The 24,951-nt window shown below is 47.7% G+C and overlaps 1 non-coding gene across 1 annotated transcript; it reads left to right on the top strand.

Moving 5' to 3' along the window:
- The first annotated feature begins 21,678 nt into the window (after positions 1-21,678).
- LOC120668182 lies at positions 21,679-21,785 on the top strand. Its single transcript, XR_005672281.1, has one exon. It is a non-coding gene; the product is annotated as a small nucleolar RNA R71 (small nucleolar RNA).
- Positions 21,786-24,951: the final 3,166 nt, after the last annotated feature.

The following is a 24,951-nucleotide window of genomic DNA, read 5'->3' as shown; positions in this document are numbered from 1 at the left end:
ACAAGAGGGAGACGACTCCAAAACAGCCATCATCGGAGCAGGACTGGGTGACAAATAGAAACTTGAGCTCGTCAACTCCCTTAGGGCCAACCGAGACATACTCGCGTGGAAACCAGCGGATATGCTAGGGTGCCCAAGGAGCTGATCGAGCATGCCTTGAAGGTTGACCCTAAAGCCACACCGAAGAAGCAACGGTTACGTCATTTCTCACCAGACAAGTGACAGGCCATCAAGAAAGAGCTAGCAAAACTACTTGTAGCAGGGTTCATCAAGGAAGTCTATCATCCTGATTGGCTGGCTAACCCTGTGCTCGTCCAGAAAAAGAACAACAACGAGTGGAGGATGTGCGTCGACTACACCGATTTAAACAAGCACTGCTCAAAGGATCCTTTCGGGCTACCACACATTGATCAAGTGATCGATTCGACAGCAGGATGTGTCCTATTATCCTTCCTTGATAGCAGGATGTGTCCTATTATCCTTCCTCTCCACACTATCCATCATGGGTGTTAAGTCTGTCATCCTTGGTTTTGTTGTAGCCCTTGGGAGGCCTAGGTAGGTGAAGGGTGTTGATATTTCTTAGTGCAATCACTAGGAACAGGGTTGCTAAGCTCGTCCCCGGCAACGGCGCCAGAAATGCTTGTGGACATTTCTTAGCGTCGCCACTAGGAGGGGTTAGTTCCTAGCAACGCCGCCAAGAGAATGCCGTGTTGGTATGTCTTAACGTTTACAGAAGGATCCGCAAGCGCACGGATATACCGTTGTAGCATTTCACCCAGAAGTATTCAGGGTATCATTATTTATATTTTCCCAAGGGATGGCTAGGTTGTGTAAAGTTATTTACTAGTTCCATAACCATAACACATATGAAGTAAGGTGAAGACCACTGACTACACAGGGGTAAGTGATAAATAATGGATAATCAGGGGTAATGTGACACACAGAACAGCCAACTCTCATGAATAAAGAATAAATAAGCACACCTAAGGTTAGTGGGAGCATAGGCACAGATTTCTAATACACTATTTATGTTAGCAGATAAGTTATGTTAGCCACATGCTTAGAACTACAGGTGCCGGTAAATTAGGGACATCGGGGAGAATGACCCGCACTAGAGAACATCCAGTCCCGTTTCATCTTTGCATGAACTCCTACACGATACCCGAACGTCAGGGAGTACGCTAACCGAGAAGCAGCTTCCCGACGGACCGACATGGCTGTCACCACCTGTAGTCTACCCCAGTCACACTGTGGAGCATCGTCATATCCGAAGGATCCCGTATACTCGGGCACCATGCCCGCATATGAAGTCACTACCCTAGCACCCTCGGGTCCCCCACCCTTCGGATGGGCAGGTAAGATGCTAAAGCAAACCCGGACGCACAACGAACCGATATCCTTACCCGGATCATCTGGTCTAAGCAAGCGACTAATATAACTTGATAAAGCATAGATCAAGGCTAAGCATGCTAAGAACATAGCAAGATAACCAAGAACGAACTCAATATGAATAGCATAACGAAAGTCGGAATACAAAGCCATACCAGAGGCCGAGGATTGCTCCTCGACCCTAAGGACGACTGGATTAGCTAAGGAGATGAAGTACTAGCCTAGCTCGACTACCCTAAGGAGAACAAGTCATAAGAGAGTGTGAGAGAGTGGCCTTCAAGTGGTGTGTGTGGCGAGAGTGGTGGGAGGCCCCTTTTATAGCTCTTGGGGTCGGTTCCCGCCATCTCTAAACATGGAAACATCCCTAACCGACCTCTAGAGGATAAATCTGTCTTCCCGCCAAAACTCAGCCTGTTTGGCTGCTAGGTGGGGTCGGCCGACCCCCCTGTGCCGCATCTAGTAAGCCCGCTAGAGTTAGCGGCGACAAGCTAGTAGAGTTTATCAAACTATCTACGATATCTTTAGCCAATTGCTTCCCCGGCAACGGCGCCAGAAATGCTTATTGGCGTTTTTTATGCCCGATGAGAATAGATATTCTGCAAGCGCATAGAATCACCGCTGTAGCACTTCACCTTGGAGTATTCCAGGGTATCGTATTTTTTCTTAGGGAAGCACAATGGTAAAGAGTATCGTAAACCGAATGATAACCATACTAGCTTTATCGACCGACTGATTATACGGGGGTGAGCCAGATAAATAAGTAAGATAAGTGGCCAAGCAATGACCGAGTGACACATGGAGATTCTTATCCTTAGAGAGGTAGCAGCTGGGAGAACAATGAGCGAGATAAGACACCTGATACACTTCTGAACTATCGAGCTAGCCTCTCTAGATCAGACTAAACATCTAACTAGTTCTCGGGAAAGTAGACCTTACTTCGGCGGCTGGAAGAGGAAGGACTTCAGAAAGGGATGAGAGGGGAGTCCGACGGCAACCTGCACTACTACTATGAAAACACCCGAACATAGTGGACTACAAAGGATAGATGGGGCTGTCACCACCTACCGACTACCACAACGGTTCCGTGGGGTGGAACACACTTTCTAGCTAACACTAAGGTCAGACACCATGTCTACACTCCGTGTTAGGATTTCTCTCGAGGCCTTCGAGAGAAATCCCACTCAACCTAGAGCACTAACTTGAGATACTCTAGTCCGGGCGAGAAAACCCGTAAGATAAGTTCCCAATCACTAAGAGAGATAACTTAGCCTAAGCTAAAGGACAACTTCCGTGCTCAAGCTGAACCACAGACTTGAGTAAATGAAAGACTACGGAAAGTAAAGCTGACTCAGAAAAGTAAAGAAGATAACTTATATTAATAATGTCAAAAGAAAGATACAAGAGCTATACTAGACTTCCGACGACTCCAAAATCCCGAGCAAGCTCGACTTGACTCTAACTCCCAAGCTACTAACCTACTCTAGAAAGCACAAGTGAAAGAGAAGAGCTCCAATGGTGTGTGTCTTGAGTGATGGATGGTGCTTCTATTTATAGCCCTTCCAAGGTCGGTTCTAGCGGTTACTGCAGGTAGCGTCGGTTAAAAGAAGGTAATACTATTGTGCTTAACTTCCACGCCAGACCCCAGACCAAAGTTGATGCCTTTCGGTGTATCCAATTGAACCAGAGCCCAACCCTCGACTCAGAGCCTCATGAGTGTGTCTCATGGCCACTGGATCGAAGCCGGGGTCGTGATCTTGAAGGTGTCAGGCCGTCCGGCCTAGGAGAGGCCGGTTGGCCTGGTTTCTGCCCAATTTTACCCAATTTTGGTACACCTGCTCCTGCAATCAAAACTCATCCAAAACTTGTGGAACTCATTAGAATTAAACAAAATATGAATGGAACATAGTGTAAAGCTCATGTTATTCCCGAGAAGTTGATGGCTTAGAATGTGAAATTATGGCCGTCAACACCCCCCCAAGCTTAAACTTTTCCTCGTCCTCGAGTAAAGCTTAAACTGAGGCTCGGTGCATCAGGAGTTGCGTCAATGTTTACCCCCTTGCAGGTACCTTGTGCATAGCATATTACTCTTCCCGTATGTACTTATGAAAAGTTGGCTCGTACCTATGGTTCTGGAAGATGGGGCGTATTCGTTTTTCATTCCTCGGGCTTGGGCAGTTATTGGACTGAACAACCTTCACCGGAATGTTCCCTTCTACCTGTTCAGGTTCCCAACTCGGATTTTTGCAAGAATTTTTTAAAAGAGGTTTAGGTTCCCCAATGGTACTCTTGAGTCGCTCAAAGTGTATGATCCTCACCTATGGTCGAGAAATCTGACCATCTTCTTCCTATCTCTAAAGCTGATATGTGGAGTTTATAGGTAGGAAGATGTATGCATACCTTGGTTACCTGTATTGCTTAACCGAACGGTGATCCAAGCCGAGGTCGGTACTTAGCCAAATTCAGGTCTCATGGAACATGGGGTATTTTGGAGGGTATGAAGTGGATAGAGTGGATGGCTTCCCATTTATTTTGAACTCCATAATTTGCAACTTGGAATGGAGAGTGAGCTTCTCTTTTTCTCTTTTTTTTTAAAAGATAACTCCACTCTCCTTTTCTGAAATATCTTGAATTCTTTGGAGTTTTGAATGGGAGGCTTTGTGGAATAAACTGTGGTATATGAGATGGTGATTGTGGGGGAGCATAGCTGGCAAAAGTGGATGTCAATACCCAGAGTGGTCGACTGACAGGCCAGCTATATTTGGGCTAGCAAATGGTGGATTTTTGTGGGATGAAAACCTATAGGTGGCAAGTACCATTCCTGAAGTAGATACACCATTCGACAAAGCTCAAAGTAACTTCAGATAGCTCAAAATGGTTTATGCAATATAAGGCTCTGGATGGGTCATTTTTACCATGGGAAACCTTCACCAAGATTTTAATTTTCAAAGAATTCCGAGGGGTTCCCTACTAGAGCAAGAAGTTTAAATTCTGATTTGGGCTATCTCGAATCCCGCAACAACTTAGACTTTAGAAATTAGACTCATGCCTCCACACAACCAGGTTTTCAGTGGACAACTAGTTCAGGTACTAGGAGAGTAAAAAGCTGTAAATGAGGCACATACAGAGTTTAAATAGAGCAACTATTCATCATTTTCAAAGTAAAAGCTTGCACGGATTTTGTAACACCCTAATTTAAATTTCAGCAATTAATAATAAATTTATTTGGCTTTATTTAATTTTCTAGGATTTAATTTGTTTAACCTTGCATTTAAATTAATTTTTCTTTCACAAGTAATTAAAATTCATCTTAGGTTCAACTTGTTTGTGCATTCATGCTAGTGAATTGTTCTTTTAGTTTGAGTGCTAGGGTTGAATTCGAATTTGAATTTGAATTCAAATAGTTTTAGTTTGAGTTAGTTGGAAATAGGAAAGGAAATAGAAAAGAGAAAGTAAACCCAGCACTCCAGCCCAGTCCGAAACCCCGGCCCGTTCCACCTCTCTCTCTCCATTTCCCTCGTGGCCCAGCCTAGCCTGTTCACTTTCCCGCACCGCTCCCATGCGCCGCGGCCCAGCACCCTCTCTCCGCGCGCTCCCGCAGCCCAGCGCCCGCGCTTCCGTGCTCCCACTCGCCCACGACGCGCGCCCCCGACTAACAGGGTGGGCCCGCTTGTCAGCCGCGCCTCCAGCAGCGCGCAACGCACGCCCGCGCCCTTCCTTTCTTTCCCTGAGTCTGACAGCCCGGCCCCGCCTGCAGCTTCTCCGGCTACCTCGCACCCGAGATCACCGGCGAGCCCACCAGGATCCCTTTTCCGCTGCCCAACGCCGCAATCACTGTCCCACCTTCTTTAAACATCCCCTGCGACCCCAGTGCGCCACACATTCCTCTCCAGCGCCGCCCCGAGCCGAGATCCACCCCGCCGCTCTGCTCTGCCGTGAAGAGGCCCCTGCGCCGTCGCAGCCACGCTGCTACGCTGCACCTCGAGCCCTACAGACCCCCGCAGAGGCTTTGCCTCGACGCCGTGAAGCTCCCCGGTTCCTCCTTGCTCGATCTCGACCGATGCAGTGCCGTAATTTCGGACCGAGCTCACCACCGGTGAGAACCTCCGCCCCTACAAATCCTCACCTCCGGTGATCGCCGTACCGTCCTGACCCTCCGTAGCACCTCTGCAGGAACTCCACGCGTTGAATCACGGGATCCAGGAGCACGGAGACGCACTGCAACGACCCCGTCACCGAGCTCCGCCGTGCGCGGCCGCTCGCCATCGACGCCGCCGCCTTTGCACGGCCGCCCTGCTCGGTTTCGGGCCTCGATGAGCACCAGCAATGCCTTCCCGTTCTTTTGCGCTAGATCCTAGGACCCGTAGTCCACTGCAGGAGCGGGAACACCATCTCCGGTGTTCCACCGCCGGAGCTCCTCCATGGCAGGCTTCCTGCAGCGTGCCACAGCCACGCGCGGCCTCCTCTTGGGCTGGCCCTGGCACCAATCACACGCACCACCCCGCGTACACTCCTTCCAGTGCCCAGACCCGCACGAACGCGTGCACTCCGGCGTGCTCCGCCATGCCGATCCGGCACCGCACGCGATTCCACCTCCACCGGCCTCCTTGAGCCAAGCTTTTAGCCCAGGTAGATTACGCATGCAGTGTAGATCATCCCAGACCCAAGCCCGGGTCGAAATGAGCCCCGAAGGGCCGAGTTCGGCCATCTCCGGTGAGCCTCCGCTGCGGGAGCATCGTCTCCGGCGATGCACGCCGCCGCCCCGCGCGCCCTTTCCCCCTGGCCGCCCGATCTCAGAGCAGTGGTCCAGATTAGATCGAGGTCGCATCAAACCCGAGCCCTCAGATCGCGATCCAATGGCCCTTATTCAAAGATACCCCTTCGGCCTGGCTATTTTGCTAAAGAGTCCCTGTGTTTATTTGAAATCAACCCGCGGTCCACTGCAGTTCAAAAGTAATTGCAGTTCAGCCTAGTTTTTAACGTTTAGGCCCCTGAGCTCTTTAGAAATAGAACCCGCAGTCCAGAGCTGTAGTTTTTGCATGTTAGACCCTAGATATATCCTTTAATTATGTATAGGTCCCTGGTTTTTGCAAGAAAACCCCTGGAAACTTAGTTTTTCTTGCAGAAAAAACCCCTAGATCTTGTTTTAGGCCTAGTTTTCGCGTTCTAGCTCCGTTTTAGGCGTTCTTTATGTCCACGCGATCGTTGTAACGCGTAGAATAGTCTTAGAGTAGTTTTGTTCGTTGTTTTTATGTATTGTTGTACTGTTTCTTAGTGTTAGCCTTTGTTTGCATGTATGTTTATGTTGTTGCCTTGTTTTTGGCCATGTGTTCGTGAGTAGACGTTGAGCTACCGGAGGAGCATCAGTACCAGTACCCGGAGCAGCCACCATCTTCTGAGCAGTTTGAGCAGCAGGAACAGTTTGCGGAAGGCAAGTATAACATGAACAACACCTATCACCTTTAAATACATGTTCATACTGCATTTTAATATTGTATGCCTATAAGGACCTTCCTAGCCACTTTATATCCTTTATATATATCCCTTGGGTTGCATTTTGGTTAGTTGTGCTAGGTTGCTACGCTATAATATACTTGGTCCTTTTTAATTAATTTGATTAATGGTATATGCAACTTAATTCTGGGAGTGGCCTGTTTGAGTGGCTCACGTCTCGTTAAAATATGTTTTGTTAGAAACATGGTTTAGGGGGCCAGCACGGTGCTTAGTGCTGGGTTGGCCACTCTCCATAAGGACCGGTTCATAGAGCGACAACCTGGGACAACAGCACTACCACAAGACTGGAATGGGACGGTCTTGGCTTACTAATTAGGTCATTTTGGTTCGGGAGTAACTTACCAACGGGGCAAGAGGAAGGGTGAGCTTCAATGGTCCCTGTGCTACGAGGCTTGGTCTGTGTTATCTTGTACCCCCTCGAGGTGGGCCCCATCGTTGTGGAGCCTGATTCCTTAGCGGTTACACCTTACCAACGTGGTCCTTTGTAACGAGCTCGTAGTGAGTTTGCTAGTCATCTCACCAAAGGAAGTGTGATGAACAACTAGTGTAGCTCACGACTTATGGGTAAAGATGTACAACCTCTGCAGAGTGTAAAACTAGTATACTAGCCGTGCTCACGGTCATGAGCGGCCCAGATCCTCCTTTTGATTAGTGGGGTTATCTTCCTTTGATTAGGAGGGTTTCCCCGGGTGGTTGGTTTGGTTTGGTTATCAGTAGTTCATAATTAATTCTGATTAATTACTATGTAACTAGGATATGGTAATTCATCCACTTGTAGTAATTAGCTTTAATAAAACCATGCCAAGATTAAAAGCTAATGCAGTTGAGTCAGCCAACCTTAGAGCCTCATAGTTTGTGTTATAATTGTTGAGTACAAGTTGTGTACTCACTCTTGCCTACTCTACTCTTTTTTCCTCTTGTTCTCTTTGGGGACACCCTACTGCTACTCAGTTCCCGGCGACGTGGAGGAGTTCACCCGGAGCTACCAGGAGTACGAGGACTTCTAGGCGTTCGTATCCCAGTCGACGTCCCTGTGGCGCCCTGCTCAGCTTCCGACGAGATTTATCATATATGTTTTACGCTTCCGCATACTCTGTATCAGACATTTTGTCATTATTGTAATAAATAACATTCGTACTCGCTTTATTATTTCTTTTTACGTGATATGTGTTGTGATATACTGTTCATTCTGTTGTATATACGTGTGACTTGATCCTGGCACGTATATGATTGCTCGGTTTATGTCCTTTTATACACCGGGTGTTACAGATTTCCACTCATACACATTTTTTTTAAAAGTATGTAAATATTTTTGTTGTTTTTGTTAAGAAGTTATTTTGTACTACTATTATTATTATTTATTTTGTTGTTTTTTTGGCATGGCTACTGAATAAAAAGAATGGGTGCGATGACTTACCTAGCGGTGTGACTCCCCCCAAGCTTCGATGAAGCTCAGTCCTCCTCATCGGAGTCCTGCTCTCCCTCGTCGGGGTCCTCCTCATCGTCATCCTTTTCCTCGTCGTCGTTGTTGTTGTTCTCCTCCTCGTTGTCGTTGTTCTCCTGATCGGGTTGCTGGTACTGCTAGTACGGCTGGTACGGCTGGGACTGCTGATAGTCCAGCCCAAGGTGGATGAAGACGTTCGAGACGTCGTACTGCAAAGCAGAGGTCAACCCCTAGCTCTCCTGAGTGAGCTGGTTGTTGTGTGCCATCGTGTCCTACATCTCCTGCTGTTGTGTACCAAGTGTGCTGATGCGGTTTGAAAGGTCCGCGATGCTCCGAAGGATCGGGACCTCATAATTGAAGTGTGCAGATGATGAGGGACCCACTTGTGGACCATAAGGCGAATGCATACCTGCGGGGTAGTACGGCCCTTGTCCACCGGCGAATCTGCTGCTGCCGGCCTAGTACGGGTCATAGTTGTAGTGCCTGTATGCCTCCTCGAAGCTCATGTTCTCCGTGTTCGGTCCTGGCTGTGCCGAGGCGTGAACCGGGGGTGCCTATCGTGAAGGACCTGCTTCGGCTTGTCTGTGTCGTGTCCTGCTCCTTGTCTGTGGACCTGCAACACTCCGTCATGCGGGCTCTCTTTTCTCCATCTGCAATGTTAGACTTTTCACCGAGTAGAGAGAGAGTCTTGGGCATGGAAGCTCAATCTCCTTATCGTACCCGGGGTAACACATAAAGATAGAATTTTCTGGGCCTTCCCGCATCATGTGCCCTTGCACAAAATGCTCAAGTCCGACCTCGTATCTATACACCTCTGTCTCGGGCAAGAAGGTGACTTCGGCGCTATCCATCGCTTTGACATACCTCGCCACACGGGTGACTAGTGGGGTTATGTTGATGGGGCTTTTGGCAGTAATCATCTTCTGCCAATGAGCAAGCATGCTCTGGACGGGCAAAAAACGGATCTTGTTCGCCATAGCATATAGACACTGCAGCTCAGGCAAGTTACAGAGGCGGAGGTCTGTGCGAGAATGCACAACCATGGCGAGCCACTTGGTGAGAAACCTCAGAGTAGGATTATGAATTGAAACTATGTTGTTCTTACTACTCACGGGTTCATTAGAAATTTCACTCCACCAAGAGCTACGATCATAGTGATAATGCTCTACAAGTGTGTTGGGGTCTATGATGCATCTTTTATTAAAGCCCAAAGCAATACTAAATTGTTGGATAGTCATTTCAAATTGTTCATTGAAGAATCGAAAGTAAACTTTAGTTTCAGTGCTAGTTTCTTCAACGGTAAGAGACACAAGAAATTCCTTGGTCAAGAGGTGCGAACCTAGCTCGACGATGTCGGCAAAGTTCTCCCATCTGACGGCAGTGAAGGCTTGGTTCGTGTCTTGCAAAAGTCCCATCGTGATGAGGAAGCGGGTTTCGAACCTCTTGGCATGGGCATAAGTTTGCCTCTTCAGCAGCTCGAGTGCTTCCCGCTCGTAATCGTTCTTGTAGACGATCTGCTCGACCATCGTCAAGATCCTGATGCGAAAGCGGCTTCTTGGGACTGCGGGAATTTCTTATTCTTCCCGGGATGCATGTAAGCGGTGATCGGAGTCGACCGACATATTATCCCGAGAAGAGGACGAACTCCGCGAGCTTCTTGATCTTCTCGAGAACTCCTTCTTGACCTTCTCCTTTGCTCGAGTTATCATGGTGCCTACAAAAGGTCAGCACAAGCAATACCCAAAGGAAACAAGAAGTTAAGAGGAGGGTTAGCGTTAGTCGTTAGTTGTTAGTCGTTCTTGTGGGGCGTTAAACCACCACAAACGTTCGACGTTCAGTGTGCCATGAATTTATTTAGAAGGGAAATATTTTTGTGTTTTTCTGGTTTATGAACTTCACTAATTACAACTCAAATTTTATTTTTGGGCGAGCTAGCACTTGAGTTCTTCTCCTAATCAACTCAAAAGAGCTTAATTAGGCAAGGAAACTCAAGGAAGGGAGAAGAGATTAAAGAGCTCGGGCTGGGGCATGTGTACCTGAGCTTCTGGTGCACCGAGAGACGTCGGGCTTGCTGGCTTTTATAGCCAAGCGCCAGGGCCAGGCCGACCGGCCTGGGGCAGGCCGGGCGGCTACTGCGCGGCAGCCATTGAGCCACATCTTCGGTCTATGCCCCTAGATGCTGGTGATAATGCCTCCGGTCGGTGGTGATGGGACTCAGGTGGATGGCAGAGGCCGACCGGCCCTGATGAGGCCGCTCGGTGTGCCTCTGCACGTTCCCATGCTCCCCACTTTGTCCTTGCTTAATCTTCACTCCATGATCCCACTCCCGGTTGTCCCCTGCGAGACGAGAAAAACTGGGGCCGGCCGGTCTAGGTGGGGCCGGCCGGCCAACAACTCGGCCAAAATTTCCGAAATTTTTTGTAAAGTTCTACTGATGCAAAACTTTCAAATTTTAAACATGGGTTGGTTAAAAATTCAAACATAATTATGAAAGATGGAATGAAAATTTAGGCAAGAAAAATTAAACTATCCTATATGCAATGCAAATGATGGATACATGCCACGTACCTTATGGCGAGGGCTCGGGTTTTGAGTCCGGAGCCGGACTCTCCATTCCTTCAGTTCGATTGTCGTCGCTGGATGGAGTCTTGAGAGATGACACTTTCTTCCGCCACACTTTCTTGGGTGTGGGTTGTGTTTCGACCTTCACTTCCTATGATTCTAGAAATTTCTTACGCTGGATTCGACGTTTGGCATTCCTCTGATTGTTAAGCTTGATTTGCTTGGCTTCCTCTTGAAGTCATAGCTCCTCCTGAATCCACAAATTTTCCACGAATGCGATGAAGGCTTCAATGTTCGGAAGTGACGGTTTCCTCATCTCTTGCTCGGGTTTCTTCTTTTGACGGACCTCTTTGACTTGGTTGCATTGTTCAACCTTCGGTTTGAAGGCGAACCTCTCCTGTTGGCCATTGATGTTGAGCTGGATCTCTCTGGCCCCAACATCGATGTGGGCGTTTGCCGTGCTGTAACACCCTAGTTTAAATTTCAGCATTTATTAGTAAATTTAATTGGCTTTATTCCTTTTTTTCTAAGGTTTATTGTGTTTAGCATGGCATTTAATTCAATTTTGTTCCTTAAGTAATTAAAATTTTATCATAGGTTTAAATTTTGGTGTTGCATTCATGCTGGTGCATAGTTTTAATTATTTTGAGTGTGGTTTGAATTCAAATTTTGATTTGAATTCAAACTTTGTTTGAAGTAGAAATAGAAAAGAGAAAGGAAAATAGAAAACCTAACCCGGACCCAAACCCACCTCAGTCAGCCCTTTCCTTCTCCCGCATGGGCCCAGCACGCTGGCCCAGCCAGTTCCCCCGCACGGCCCGCGCGGCCCAGCTCTCACCCTGCCAGCGCCCGTGGCCCACTCGGCCCCCTCCCTCCCGCTCGCCTCCGCACTCCGCGCTCGTCCCACGCGCCACAGACCGCACGCGCCCCCGCCTCAGAGCCGCTGACGCCGTGGCCCACCCGCCAGGTCCATCTCCCCCGCAGCGCAACTGCCGCCCGAACCTTTCGCCGGGGATCACGCCGCGCCCCCATGGCACGCCTCCCCAAGATCCCCGCCCAGCCTTTAAATTGGCCCCGCAGCCTCTGCGCCCACCACCTCGCCACTACAGCCCCCGCCAACCCTAGCAGCCGCACTGAGTCGCGCCGCCACACCCCAGAGTCAGAGCAGGAGCTCCGCCGCCGTGATTCCCGGCGCTCCCCGACGCCCCACCACCGCAAGCCGCCGGGAGAGCTCTGCTCGGAGGCCACAAACTTCCCCGAGCCCGCTGCCTCTGCTCCGACCTCCGCTGCGACCCGTCGCAACCTCGCCGCCGCCGGTCTTCGCCGTCGATCCCTCTGCGCTGGCTTTCTCTTCGATCCGGAGCTCGGTGAGGACCCCTACGTCCACTCTTCCTTTTTGTCGCGCTAGCTTAGCCCGTGGGCCAACTTCGCGGCTCAACCGCCGTCGCCGGCGATGCTCTGCCACACCGAGCCGCCCCCACCGCCGCTTACTCTACTACGGCCATCCCTGACCCGCGCTCGAGACCCCAGTGGGTTACGCATCCCACCCTGAACCTCCCTGACCCAAGCCCAGGTCAGATTGACCCCCAGAGCACCGGTTTGGGCATCTCCGGCGAGCCATCCGCCGCGGGAGCCCCGTCGCCGGCGAGTCCCGCCGCCGCCCGCTCGCCCTTTCACCCTGAGCCGCCAGATCCAGAATCAACGCGCACGATTAGATCTAGGATCCATTAGATCTAGGCCGCCAGATCCAAATCCTGCGGCTGGAAATCAAACATACCGGTTCGCCTTGCAAGTTTTGCTAAAGAGCCCCTTCCTTTTGTTAATATCAACCCGCAGTCTAAACCTATTCAAAAATATTTACGCAGAGGCCCTGTTTTTATCACTTAGCCCCCTAAGTTCTTTAGAAATAGAACCCGCCGTCCTTCCAGGGCTTTTTCACGCGTTAGACCCCGAACTAACCTTTATTTGCGTTTTAGTCCCTCGGTTTTAGCAGAAAAGTCCATGGAACCCTGTTTTTATTACAAATAAGCCCCTGAACCTTGTTTTTAGCCTAGATTATGCGTTTTAGCTCCGTTTTAGGCGTTCTTTATATCCACGCGATCGTTGTAACACGTAGAATAGTTTTAGACTAGTTTAGTGTGCTATTTTTATGTATTGATGTACTATTTCTTAGTTTTTATTAGTGTTTGCTTGTATGCTTATTATTGTGCATTGTTTTGGCCATGTGTTCGTGAGTAGACATTGATCCATCTGAGGAGCCCCAGTACCAGTACCCGGAGCAGCCGTCTTCCGAGCACTTTGAGTAGCAGCAGGAGCAGTACGAGGAAGGCAAGTGTAACATGAACAACCTATCATCTTTAAATACAATTTCATACTGCATTTTAATACTGTATGCCTATAAGGATTTCCTAGCCACTTTATATCCTTTATATATACCTTTGGGTTGCATTTTGGTTAGTTGTGCTAGGTTGCTGCGCTATAACACACTCTGGTCCTTTTTAATTAATTTGATTAATGGTTTACTTGAACTTAATTCTGAGAGTGGCCCTCTGTGTGGATGAGTGGCTCACGTCTCGTTAAAAGATGGTTTTTGTAGAAACATGGTTTAGGGGGCCAGCATGGTGCTTAGTGCTTGGTTGGCCACTCTCCATAAGGACCGGTTCATAGAGCGACAACCTGGGACAACAGCACTACCACAAGGCTAGAATGGGATAGACTTGGCTTACTAATTAGGTCTTTTTGGTTTGGAGTAACTTACCTGCGGGGCAAGAGTAGTAAGCTTCAATGGTCCCTGCTCCTCCGGCTTGGTCTGTGCTTGGATTGCGCTCCTGTGCTTGTACCCCCGGAGGTGGGCCCCATCGTCGCTGACCTAACTCTCGCGGTTACGCCTTACCAACGAGATTCTTTGTAACGGCCTCGTAGTGAGTCGCTAGTCATCTCACCTAAGGAAGTGTGATGAACCTCTAGCGTAGCTCACGACTTGTGGGTAAAGATGTGCAACCTCTGCAGAGTGTAAAACTGGTATACTAGCCGTGCTCACGGTTATGAGCGGCCCAGATCCTCCTTTTGATTAGTGGGGTTAGCCCCTTCCGACGAGGGGGTGCCTCTCGGGGTTACCTTGGTGGCTTGGTTTTGGTTTGGTTCTCAGTAGTAACATGTTTAATTTTGATTAATTACTATGAAACTGGGTTTATGGTAATTCATCAACTCGTAGTAAATAGCTTTAATAAAATATTGCCAACACTTAAAAGCTAATGCAGTCAGTCAGCCAACCTTAGAGCCTCATAGTTTGTGTTATACTTGTTGAGTACAAGTTGTGTACTCACTCTTGCCTCTTCTCTACTTTTTTCCTCTTGGTTACGCTACTGCTGCTCAGTTCCTGCCGACACGAGGGAGTTCGCTCAGCGCTACCAGGACTACGAGGACTTCTAGGCGTTCATCTCCCAGTCGACGTCCCTATGGCGCCCTGCTCAGCTTCGGAGAGTTTTTATCGTATTTGTACTTCGCTTCCGCTGTATCAGACATTTTTGTCATTAATGTAATAAATAACATTCGTATTTCGATTTATTATGTCTTATTCGTGATATGTGCTGTGATATACTGTTCATTCTGTTGTATATACGTGTGACTTGATCCTGGCACGTATATGATTGCTCGGTTTATGTTCTTTTATAAACCGGGTGTTACACGTGCTCAAGAACGGCCTGCCCAAGATGAGTGGCGTCTTGACGTTGACTTCTATGTCGAGTACGATGAAGTCGACGGGAATAAAGAAATTCCGGATTTTCACCGGGATATTCTCTGCTATTCCTGCGGGATAGCGGACCGTTTGGTCCGCTAGCTGCAAACACATGGCCATAGGGGCAAGTTCATTATGGTTAAGTTTATCATAAACTACCTTAGGCGTGACACTGACGGTTGCTCCCAAGTCGTAGAGGGTGTTAGAGAAATGTTGAGCCCCGATCGAACAAGTGATGGTGGGGCAGCCTGGGTCTTCTTCTTCACCAGGAGAGGATCGATATAGTAGCGCTACACTCTTCCGTTAACTGCACAACCTTAGTGGTGGGCAGCGTCCGCTTGTTTCCAAGAATATCCTTGATATACTTGGCATATGTGGGTACCTGCATAGCATCAAGAAGTGGTATATTCACATATAACTTCTTGATTATTTCAACGAATTTGCCGAATTGTTCGTCGGCCACTGGCTTCCTTATCCGCTCTTGAAATGGTAAGGCAGTTGTGTCGTGATAGTCCCGTGAAGTTCTCGGGGTTTCCACAGGGTCTTCCTGGGTAGCAGGTGTGTTGGAGCCGTCAACCTCCTCCTGCTCTTCATCTTCAACTTCGGTACGGCTAGCGGTTACGGTCTTCTACTGCTTTCTTGCATCCTTTGGGAATGGTGGCTCTTGCGTGGTCTTACCACCACGCGTGGTCACCGCACTAACATTTTCCTTCGAGGGCACTTCCGGTTGCCCGAGTAGTTTCCCTGCATTAATGTTAGGACATGAGGATGCAAGCTGAGCTACTTGAGTTTCTATCATTTTATTAAAGCTCAGTTGATTTTTAATAACAGAATTGAATCCCTCTAGTTGTGCAGCCATAGATTCTAGGATCTTGTCATTAGCAATTACTAATGTTATCATTGATTTGTTTCTGGCCGTACACTAGGTCTTTTAATGTGGGCTGAAAACTGTTATTAAAATTCATACCTTGTTGTTGACCGAAGGGGAGATTGGGCTTGGAGTTCCAACCCTGCTGAGGACGAAATCCTGAGTTGGGATTGTTATTGCTCCCAACGAAGTTTGTGTCCTCTTGAGTTAAGGGGCACGAGGTGCCCGAGTGCCCTGTCTCGCCACATGTCATACAAGACTCTGAAACTTGATTAACCTCCTGATGTGGAGATTCCAGCTGCTTCATCAGAAGTTCCAACTTGGCAGTAACATGTCGATCGTGTCGATTTGATGTATGCCCCTGGGACGGGCTGGCTGCCTTTTTCCTTTCCAACTTTGGTTGGAAGTTATCTTGTCAGTCAGCGCCTTTGCTCCGGCAATGTTGAGAGAAAGGAAGGAACGCGGTCCTGGGCTTGCTGATTCAGGCCATGGAAGAAGTTCTGAATGATCAGCCACTCTTCTATGCTGTGGTGTGAGCATGCTTGTATGTACTCCTGGAGACGTTCCTAGACTTCTGGGATAGTCTCATCCGGTAATTGCTGAATCCCGGTAATCCTATTCCGGAGGGCATTGGTCTTGCCCACTGGAAAGTACTTGGCTAGGAATGCATTTGAACAAGTTTCCCATGTCGTGAAAGCTTCCTTGTTGGAGTAGAACCACGTCTTGGCCTTCCCGAGTAATGAGAACGGGAATAGGCGAAGACGGACGTCATCCAGAGTAGTTCCTCTAGGGTTGATGGTGTTACTCACCTCCAGGAAATTCTGGAGATGGGCATTGGCATCCTCGGATGCCTTTCCGCAGAATAGACTTGCTTGGACCATAGTCACGAGTCCAGTCTTCAGCTCAAAGCCGTTATTGCCAGCTTTGTTGACGTTCAATCCAGTAGAAATGTAGCTACTGGACGGGGCAGAAAACTGACGGAGAGTCATCTGAGCCATGGGTGAGGATGCTGAAGTGGAGGGTGAACTGGTAGGCCAAGTGAGTCTCTCTGAGGTGGGACGACGCGGCGTCTCACAATTCTCCCAATTCTTTCTGGATTTGGGTGGAAGTTACTTGGAAGGTAGAAACCGGTCATACACTGCTCTGCATCGATCAAAAGATAGAGAGAGCAATGGTAAGCCCGCTATGGTTAGCGGCGACAAGCTAGTAGAGTTTATCAAACTATCTACGATATCTTTAGCCAATTGCTTAACCGGCAATGGTGCCAGAAATGCTTGTTGGCGTTTCTTATGCCCGAGGAGAATAGATATTCTGCAAGTGCATAGAATCACCATTGTAGCACTTCACCTTGGAGTATTTCAGGGTATCGTATTTTTCCTCAGGGAAGCACTATAGAAAGAGTATCGTAAACCGAATGATAATCGTACTAGCTTTATCAACTGACTGACTAGACGGGTGAGCCAGATAGATAAGTAAGATAAGTGGCCAGGCAATGACCGAGTGACACATGGAGATTCTAATCCTTAGAGAGGTAGCAACTGGGAGGACAACGAGTGAGATAAGACACCTGATACACTTCTGAACTATCGAGCTAGCCTCTCTAGATCGGACTAAACATCTAACTAGTTCTCAGGAAAGCAAAGCTTACTTCGGCAGCCGGAAGAGGAAGGACTTCAGAAAAGGATGAAAGGGGAGTCCAACGGCAACCTGCACTACTGCTATAAAAACACCCGAACGTGGTGGACTACAAAGGACGGATAGGGCTGTCACCACCTACCGACTACCACAACGGTTCCGTGGGGGTGGAACATACATTCTAGCTAACACTAATGTCAGACACCACACCTACACTCGGTGTTAGGATTTCTCTCGAGGCCTTCGAGAGAAATCCCCCGCAACCTAGAGCACTAACTTGAGATACTCTAGTCCGGGCGAGAAAACCCGTAAGATAAGTTCCCGATCACTAAGAGAGATAACTTAGCCTAAGCTAAAGGACAACTTTTGTGCTCAAGCTGAACCATAGACTTGAGTAAATGAAAGACTACGATAAGTAAAGCTGACTCAGAAAAGTAAAGAAGATAACTTATATTAATAATGTCAAAAGGAAGATACAAGAGCTATACCAGACTTCCGATGACTCCGGAATCCTGAGCAAGCTCGACTCGACTCTAACTCCCAAGCTACTAACCTACTCTAGAAAGCACAAGGGAAAGAGAAGAGCTCCAATGGTATGTGTCTTGAGTGATGGATGGTGCTTCTATTTATAGCCCTCCCAAGGTCGGTTCTGGCGGTTACTGCAGGCAGCGTCGGTTGAAATTAGGTAATATCGTTGTGCTTAACTTCCACGCCAAACCCAGCTTGAGGGGCTTCCATGTGGGGCCGGCCGGCCTCCCCTAGGCCGGCCGGCCTGGGATGCCACCACGTGTCCACCGCCTTTCGGACAATGGTTCTGATCTTCTCCTTTAGTCGCTTAGAATGTGAAATTATGGCCGTCAACAATCCTCGGGACGAGGACGTCCGTCTGATGAAGTTCGGAGCTCCACCGGAGCTGGAACTGGTGGACCGGTGGCCTGGTGCCTACCGTGTCCACTCCTCAGTGCTGGCACTTTGCCATGACGAACCACCGACCGGCTCTGCCTCCCTTCTAGTCCCACTTCTTGTCATCCTGCCAGGCAAACCAGAAGATCTATGCCTACGACCTCTTTCTCGCAGAACGAGAGGGATGGTTAGCGAATGGCAATTATACAAATGAAACTCTGCATTGGGCAGTGGAATCTCATTTGTATAGCCCGAGTAAAAGAAAATCAAAGAGTCATTCGGGCCTTTCTTGAGTGTGTGACCTTGAATCAGATAAGCCTCGTCGATATACGTACGGTCACCCTCAATGAAAGGAATAGAATTCCCCTCTAAGGCACCGATACGTGTAGCGATATGAGTAATCAAAGAAGTGCATTCAATAGGACCCGTCATCTTGAAATTCAAAAGCCATTGCTTACCAAAGCATGTGCGGGGGAGATTTTGATCTTGTTGACCATGGCATAAAGTATGAGCAACTCATCGTTGCGCACAGGTCGGACATTATCTCTTGGAAAGAGAGTGATAGTTAACCACTTGTGCATCAACTAAAGAGTTGGATTATGAATGTCGCCGCACCGAGGTGCAAACTTGCCATGGACAACTTGACCCAAAATTTGGCCCCAAAATTCATGACGATTAAAATCGTGGCAAGCTTGATCGAAAGAAATCGGCCAACATTTGTTGAAATCAAGGTGGCCGACAAAAGTTTTCAAAGAAAGCAAATATTCTTTCCCGAAAAGTCGAAAAGAAACCCCATTTTCCACCTCCCGAAGAGTGCAAAGAAATTGGATGGTGAGGAGTCGAGAACCATACTCCTCAACGAGAACAAAGTTATCCCATCCAATTGCATGCCAAACGTTAGAGAAGTCTTCGTACATACCTATTTTGATGAGGAGGTCCGGATCGAATGCTCTAGTGTGGATGAAGCTTCGGTTCTTGAGGATGGCGTAGCCTTGTCATTCATGATCATCTCGCAAGTCGAGGTACAGTGCATCTTCCGCATCAATCTCTATGACCTCAGCTTGCGGTTCGGCTTGCATCTCTTCATATTGTTCTTCTTCCTCGTAGTCCATCGTGCTTGGTGTAGGCGTAGGTTCAGGTGTGTACGAGCTTGAGCCACCCCGAGAACGGGATGAACTTCCACCTGCCATCTTCTTGAATGCACCAGAGACCTTCCGTCCTAAGCCTTTCATGATGGACAAAACACGTGCAACTCGAAATGGGTTACGTTAGTGAAATCAAATCGAATGCTCTTACCCGTGAGTTGCTCCTTCTTTCTTGCAGCAAAGAAATGAGAGAGAGGTCTCTTGAATTCAAATTTTGAGCAAAAATCCAATGAAAACCCAAGAGCAAAGTTTGAGAGAGTTTGAGAGGGAGTGAGTGAATAAGAGTTGAGTGTGAGAGCTCAACACCCACTTCTTGGCCTCTATTTAAAGGGAGAATAGCCGGGCACCGTTTGAGGAGATCATCCTCAACGGCTAGTGACCGTTGGAGAAGGGTGAGCCCACTAGCCGTTGGCAGGGGGCCGGCCGACCCTAGGGTTCGGCCGAACCCTAGGTGGGCCCCCCTGCTGACAGCCAGGGCCTACTACCCTTCTAACGGTCATAAAATTTTTAAACTTTGGTGCCGGCCAAATTTTGCTTTGAAAAGATGTTTAAATTTATTTTCCAAATGATTTTCATGCTCGGAAATATTTTTGAATTTTTGTGGAAAACAGAAAAGGTGCTAGAAAAGTTTCTAGCATGCATGAGTGTTTTGAAAATTAAAATATGCAGTGGGAATAATCGGAAAAGTCGAAAAATGTAAAATGGTGGAAAAGTAAATATGAGATACGTATCGATTTATCTTCGGCAAGGGCTCGTCGTTTTGTGTCTGACGAGCGGGGCCTTTCTCCTGTTGTGATTACCATTGCTCGGCTCATCCTGGAGAATTGGTCGAGGATGAACTTGTGACCTTGCGCCACACCTTCTTGGTTATATTAGTGGATCATGTGGTCGTAGGATCTTGATTGTGAGTGGTTACTTCGGCCTCCTCTTGTGTTCTTGACCCAGATTTGATGTTGATCATTGAGCATTATTCCTTCTTGGGCTGGAACGGGAATTTCTCTTCTCTCCCATTGATGCTGAAATGGATTTCTCCAGCCCCTACATCGATGTGTGCTCCAACAGTGCTCAGGAACGGGCGCCCAAGGATGAGTGGTGTTTCTTTTGCTATTTCCATGTCGAGCACTACGAAGTCAACTGGGATGAAGTAGTCTCGAACTCTGACTGGAACATCTTCAGCGATTCCCTTTGGATAGCGGACTGAAGGGTTTGCTAGCTGGATGTGCATCGGTGTTGGTGTCAGATGCGTGAAGTTGAGCTTGTCGAAGACGACCTTGGGCATCACGCTGACGCTAGCCCCAAGATCACACAAGGCATTGCCAAAGTGTTGAGTGCCAATCGAACAATTGATCGTTGGGCATCCCGGGTCTTCTTTCTTCTTTGGAGGTTGGTTGAGTATAGCAGCGCTACATTCTTCCGTAAGCTTAACAACCTCCATTGTGGGCAGAGGTCGTTTGTTGTTGATGATGTCCTTGATGTAGCGGGCATAAGTTGGTCATGCATCACATCCAGCAATGGGACGTTGACATGTATCTTCTGGATCATCTCAACAAAACGAGCGAACTGCTCGTCCATAGTGATCTTTTGTTTTCGGGAGGCAAACAGGAGGAAGTTTGTATCAAAAGTTTTTTGTGGATTTTCTTCCTTGGGTTGTTCAGAGTCATCAGGTTCTATTGATTCTTCCTCCTCTGCTTGTGGCCTTGCTGCTTTTTCTGCATGGTTAGGATGCGGTGGATCATGAGTGGACTTACCACCCCTCGTGGTCACCACTTTTATCTTTTGTGAAAAGGGAACAACATCAGCTATTTGTGCCAGTTTCGTTTCTATCATTTTATTGAAACTTAATTAGTTTTTAATAGCAGAAGAAAGAGTTTCAACTTTTGCATTCATTCCTTCCTTAATTTTATCATTGGCAGCAAACTTTTTGTTTAAAGATTCATTGATTTTAGCTTGGCCAAAGATTAGATCTCTCAAGGAGGGTTGGTTCGAATTGAAATTCAAATTAAAATTTGAGTTAAAGTTGTTACCTCCTCCTTGGAATGGTGGGCGTGCTTGACCCCACCCTTGGCCTCCTTGTGGACGGAACCCGGTGTTATTGTTGTTGATGTAGGCTGCGTCTTCACGGGTCTCAGGGCAGTCATTCCCCGAGTGTCCACCGTCACCACAAACCTCGCACATCAAGTACGAGTTCATGGCATGGATGAGAACAGGCATTTGTTGCCGGTTCCCTTCATCAAGCTTCTTCTGTAGGAGGTCCAGCTTGGCAGCTAGCATGTTCGTCTCCTTGACGGTATGCATTCCGCCTTTGGTTCTGGGCTGGGAAAGCTCCTCGTTCCAGCCCTAGTTGGAGACCATCTTTTTAATTAAGGCCGTAGCCTTGGCAATTGTCAGGTCCAAATAGGCTCCTCCAGCAGCAGCATCAAGATGGGCTCTGGATGTTGTCATTAGCCCATTGTAGAAGCTTTGAAGCACGAGCCACTAGTCCATCCCATGATGAGGGTAGGCGAGTATGTATTCTTGGAGTCTCTCCCAAGCTTCTGGGATGGATTCCATCCCTGTTTGCTCTAAACTTGTAATTCTTCCACGTAGGTCATTTGTTTTGCCCAACGGAAAGAATTTGGCAAGGAACGTCGTGGAACATTTGTCCCACGTGCTGACGGCTTCCTTGTTCTGATAAAACCACTGTTTCTCCTTCCCCAGGAGGGAGAAAAGGAAACAGGCAGAGCCTGATGGCGTCAGCCGTAACGCCCCGTATGGTTACGGTCTTGCATAACTCCAGAAAGTTCTGGAGATGGGCGTTAGCGTCCTCATTCGGCATGCCACAGAATGGGCTAGCCTGCACCATGTTGATGAGGCTGGACTTCAGCTCAAAGTTCACGTCCCCAACATCAACGTTGGGCCCAGTTGCGACATTGGCAGCTGAGGGGACGGAGAAATCGCGGAGAGTCTTCTCAGCCATTGGTTTGGTGATTGTTGATGGTGCTTGGGAAGCTGGTTCACTTGTCGACTGCGAGAGCAGAGGAGGGACGATGCGAGGTCAGATCCTTCTCACGAGCTTCTCGGGATTTCAACAAATTTTGTCGGCAATGAGAAACCAGACATACACTACCCTGTTTTCATCCAATTAGGAGAAAACAAAAAGATAAACACATTAGCCTGTATAAGCAGTAGCTACCTCTTACTTATATTGCCATGTTTATGTACATAGTAAATATCTTTACACCTAGTGCCATCCCCGGCAACAGCGCCAGAAATGCTTGTTGACATTTCTTAGCACAATCACTAGGAACGGGGTTGTTAAGCTCGTCCCCGGCAATGGCGCCAGAAATGCTTGTTGATGTTTCTTAGCGTCGCCACAAGGAGGGGTTAGTTCCTAGCAACGCCACCAAGGGAATGCCGTGTTGTATGTCTTAACATTTACAGAAGGATCCGCAAGCGCACGGATATACCGTTGTAGCATTTCACCCGAAAGTATTCAGGGTATTGTTATTTATATTTTCTCAAGGGATGGCTAGGTTGTGTAAAGTTATTTACTAGTTCCATAACCATAACACGTATGAAGTAAGATGAAGACCACTGACTACACAGGGGTAAGTGATAAATAATGGATAATCAGGGGTAATGTGACACACATAGAACAACCAACTCTCATGAATAAAGAATAAACAAGCACACCTAAGGTTAGTGGGAGCATAGGCACAGATTCCTAATATACTATTCATGTTAGCAGATAAGTTACGTTAGCCACATGCTTAGAACTACAGGTGCCGGGAAATTAGGGACATCGGGGAGAATGACCTGCACTAGAGAACATCCAGTCCCGTTTCATCTTTGCATAAACACCTACACGATACCCGAACGTCGGGGAGTACGCTAACCGAGAAACAGCTTCCCGACGGACTGACAGGGCTGTCACCACCTGCGGTCTACCCCAATCACACCATGGAGCACCGTCATATCCGAAGGATCCCGCATACCCGGGCACCATGCCCGCATATGAAGTCACTACCCTAGCACCCCCAGGTCCCCCACCCTTCGGATGGACAGGTAAGATGCTAAAGCAAGCCCGAAAGCACAACGAACCGATATCCTTACCCATATCATCTAGTCTAAGCAAGCAACTAATATAACTTGATAAAACACAAATCAAGGCTAAGCATGCTGAGAACATAGCAAGATAACCAAGAATGAACTCAATATGAATAGCACAACGAAAGTCGGAATACAAAGCCATACCAGAGGCCGAGGATTGCTCGTCGACTCTGAGGATGACTGCATTCGCTAAGGAGATGAAGTACTAGCCTAGCTCCACTACCCTAAGGAGTACAAGTCACAAGAGAGTGTGAGAGAGAGGCCTTCAAGTGGTGTGTGTGGTGAGAGTGGTGGGAGGCCCCTTTTACAGCTCTTGAGGTTGGTTCCCGCCATCTCTAAACATGAAACATTCCTAACCAACCTCTAGTTGATAAGATCAGTCTTCCCGCCAAAACTCAACCTGTTTGGCTGTCAGGTGGGGTCAGCCAACCCCTCTATGCCGCCTCTGGCCACCGTTCTTCTCTGGTACACTGCCTGGTGGGTCCTGATGTCAGATGGTCGGTGTCGGGACTTGGTTGGTCGGTTTGGTCTGGTTTGTGGACATCCTTTTGCATGTGTTACGCAGGACATGATCATTTGCGACTTTGTCTGCATATTCATCATGTTTTTTTCTCATTCTGGACTTGTGCTCCTGAAATCATAGATCTTCGAAAACAACTGTGGAGCTAGGTTAGCGATACAAATATGTGGGTAAGAGGTATGGTTTTCCTTCTTTTGTGAGTATAGTTGACAGTCATATTTCACACTTAATGACCGTCAACAAAGGGTAGGCTCCCAATTCGACAGTCCAGAATAGTAGCCAGATTTGTCATGGTGTCATCAGGTACATTGATTGAAATCATGGAGGATTTGTTAAAATTCACTTTCAGACCAGTGGAGAGTGAAAAGTCATCCAATATATGCTTTAGGTGTGAGACTTGACATGCATCAGCTTGCATAAGAAGGAGAGTGTCATCTGCATATTGTATAATGGGAAAGTCTGCTGACAGCTGTGGAATTGGCTGGTTCAAAAGACCTTGTCTACATGCATCATTGACTACATACTGTAGTAGCTCAGCTGCAAGAACAAAGAGTAGACGTGAAAGGGGATCACCCTGTCTGACTCCTCTTTTGCAATGAAATTGCTTGCCAGGTACACCATTCAGCAGAATTGAAGAAACACCAGAGGAGAAGATCATCTGCATCCATTTTAACCATAGTTCAGGGAAACCCAAATGCCTCATCATGGTCATCATCGTTGAATGTTCCACTGTGTGAAAAGCTTTTGCAAAGTCTAGTTCAGGATGATAATCTGTCTCTTGCTTTGATGACATTGATGTATATATTCAAAGCTCCACGCCAAACAATCCTGTATTGTTCGACCCTTGATAGACCGATATTGGTTTGCGTGTATGAAGTCAAGTATGATAGCCTGTAATCTTTCAGCCTGTATTTTTGTCAGAAGCTTAACTGTAATTCAAAAGAGAAATGGGTCTAAAGTCATTTACTATTTCAGGATTATTGATCTTTGGTATCAGGATGATGTAAGAGCTGTTGATGCTTGTAAAGTCCAATTTACCAGCGAAGAAATCAGCACATAGCTTGTAGAATTCCTCTTTTATTAATGGCCAACACTTTTTAAGAAAGCAACCATTAAAACCATCTAGTACAGGTGATTTATCAGCTG

The sequence above is a fragment of the Panicum virgatum genome, chromosome 3N (assembly GCF_016808335.1).
Source record: "Panicum virgatum strain AP13 chromosome 3N, P.virgatum_v5, whole genome shotgun sequence".
NCBI lineage: Eukaryota > Viridiplantae > Streptophyta > Magnoliopsida > Poales > Poaceae > Panicum > Panicum virgatum.
Note: the sequence above shows the minus strand (reverse complement) of the source record. Positions and strands in the feature narration are given on the sequence as shown.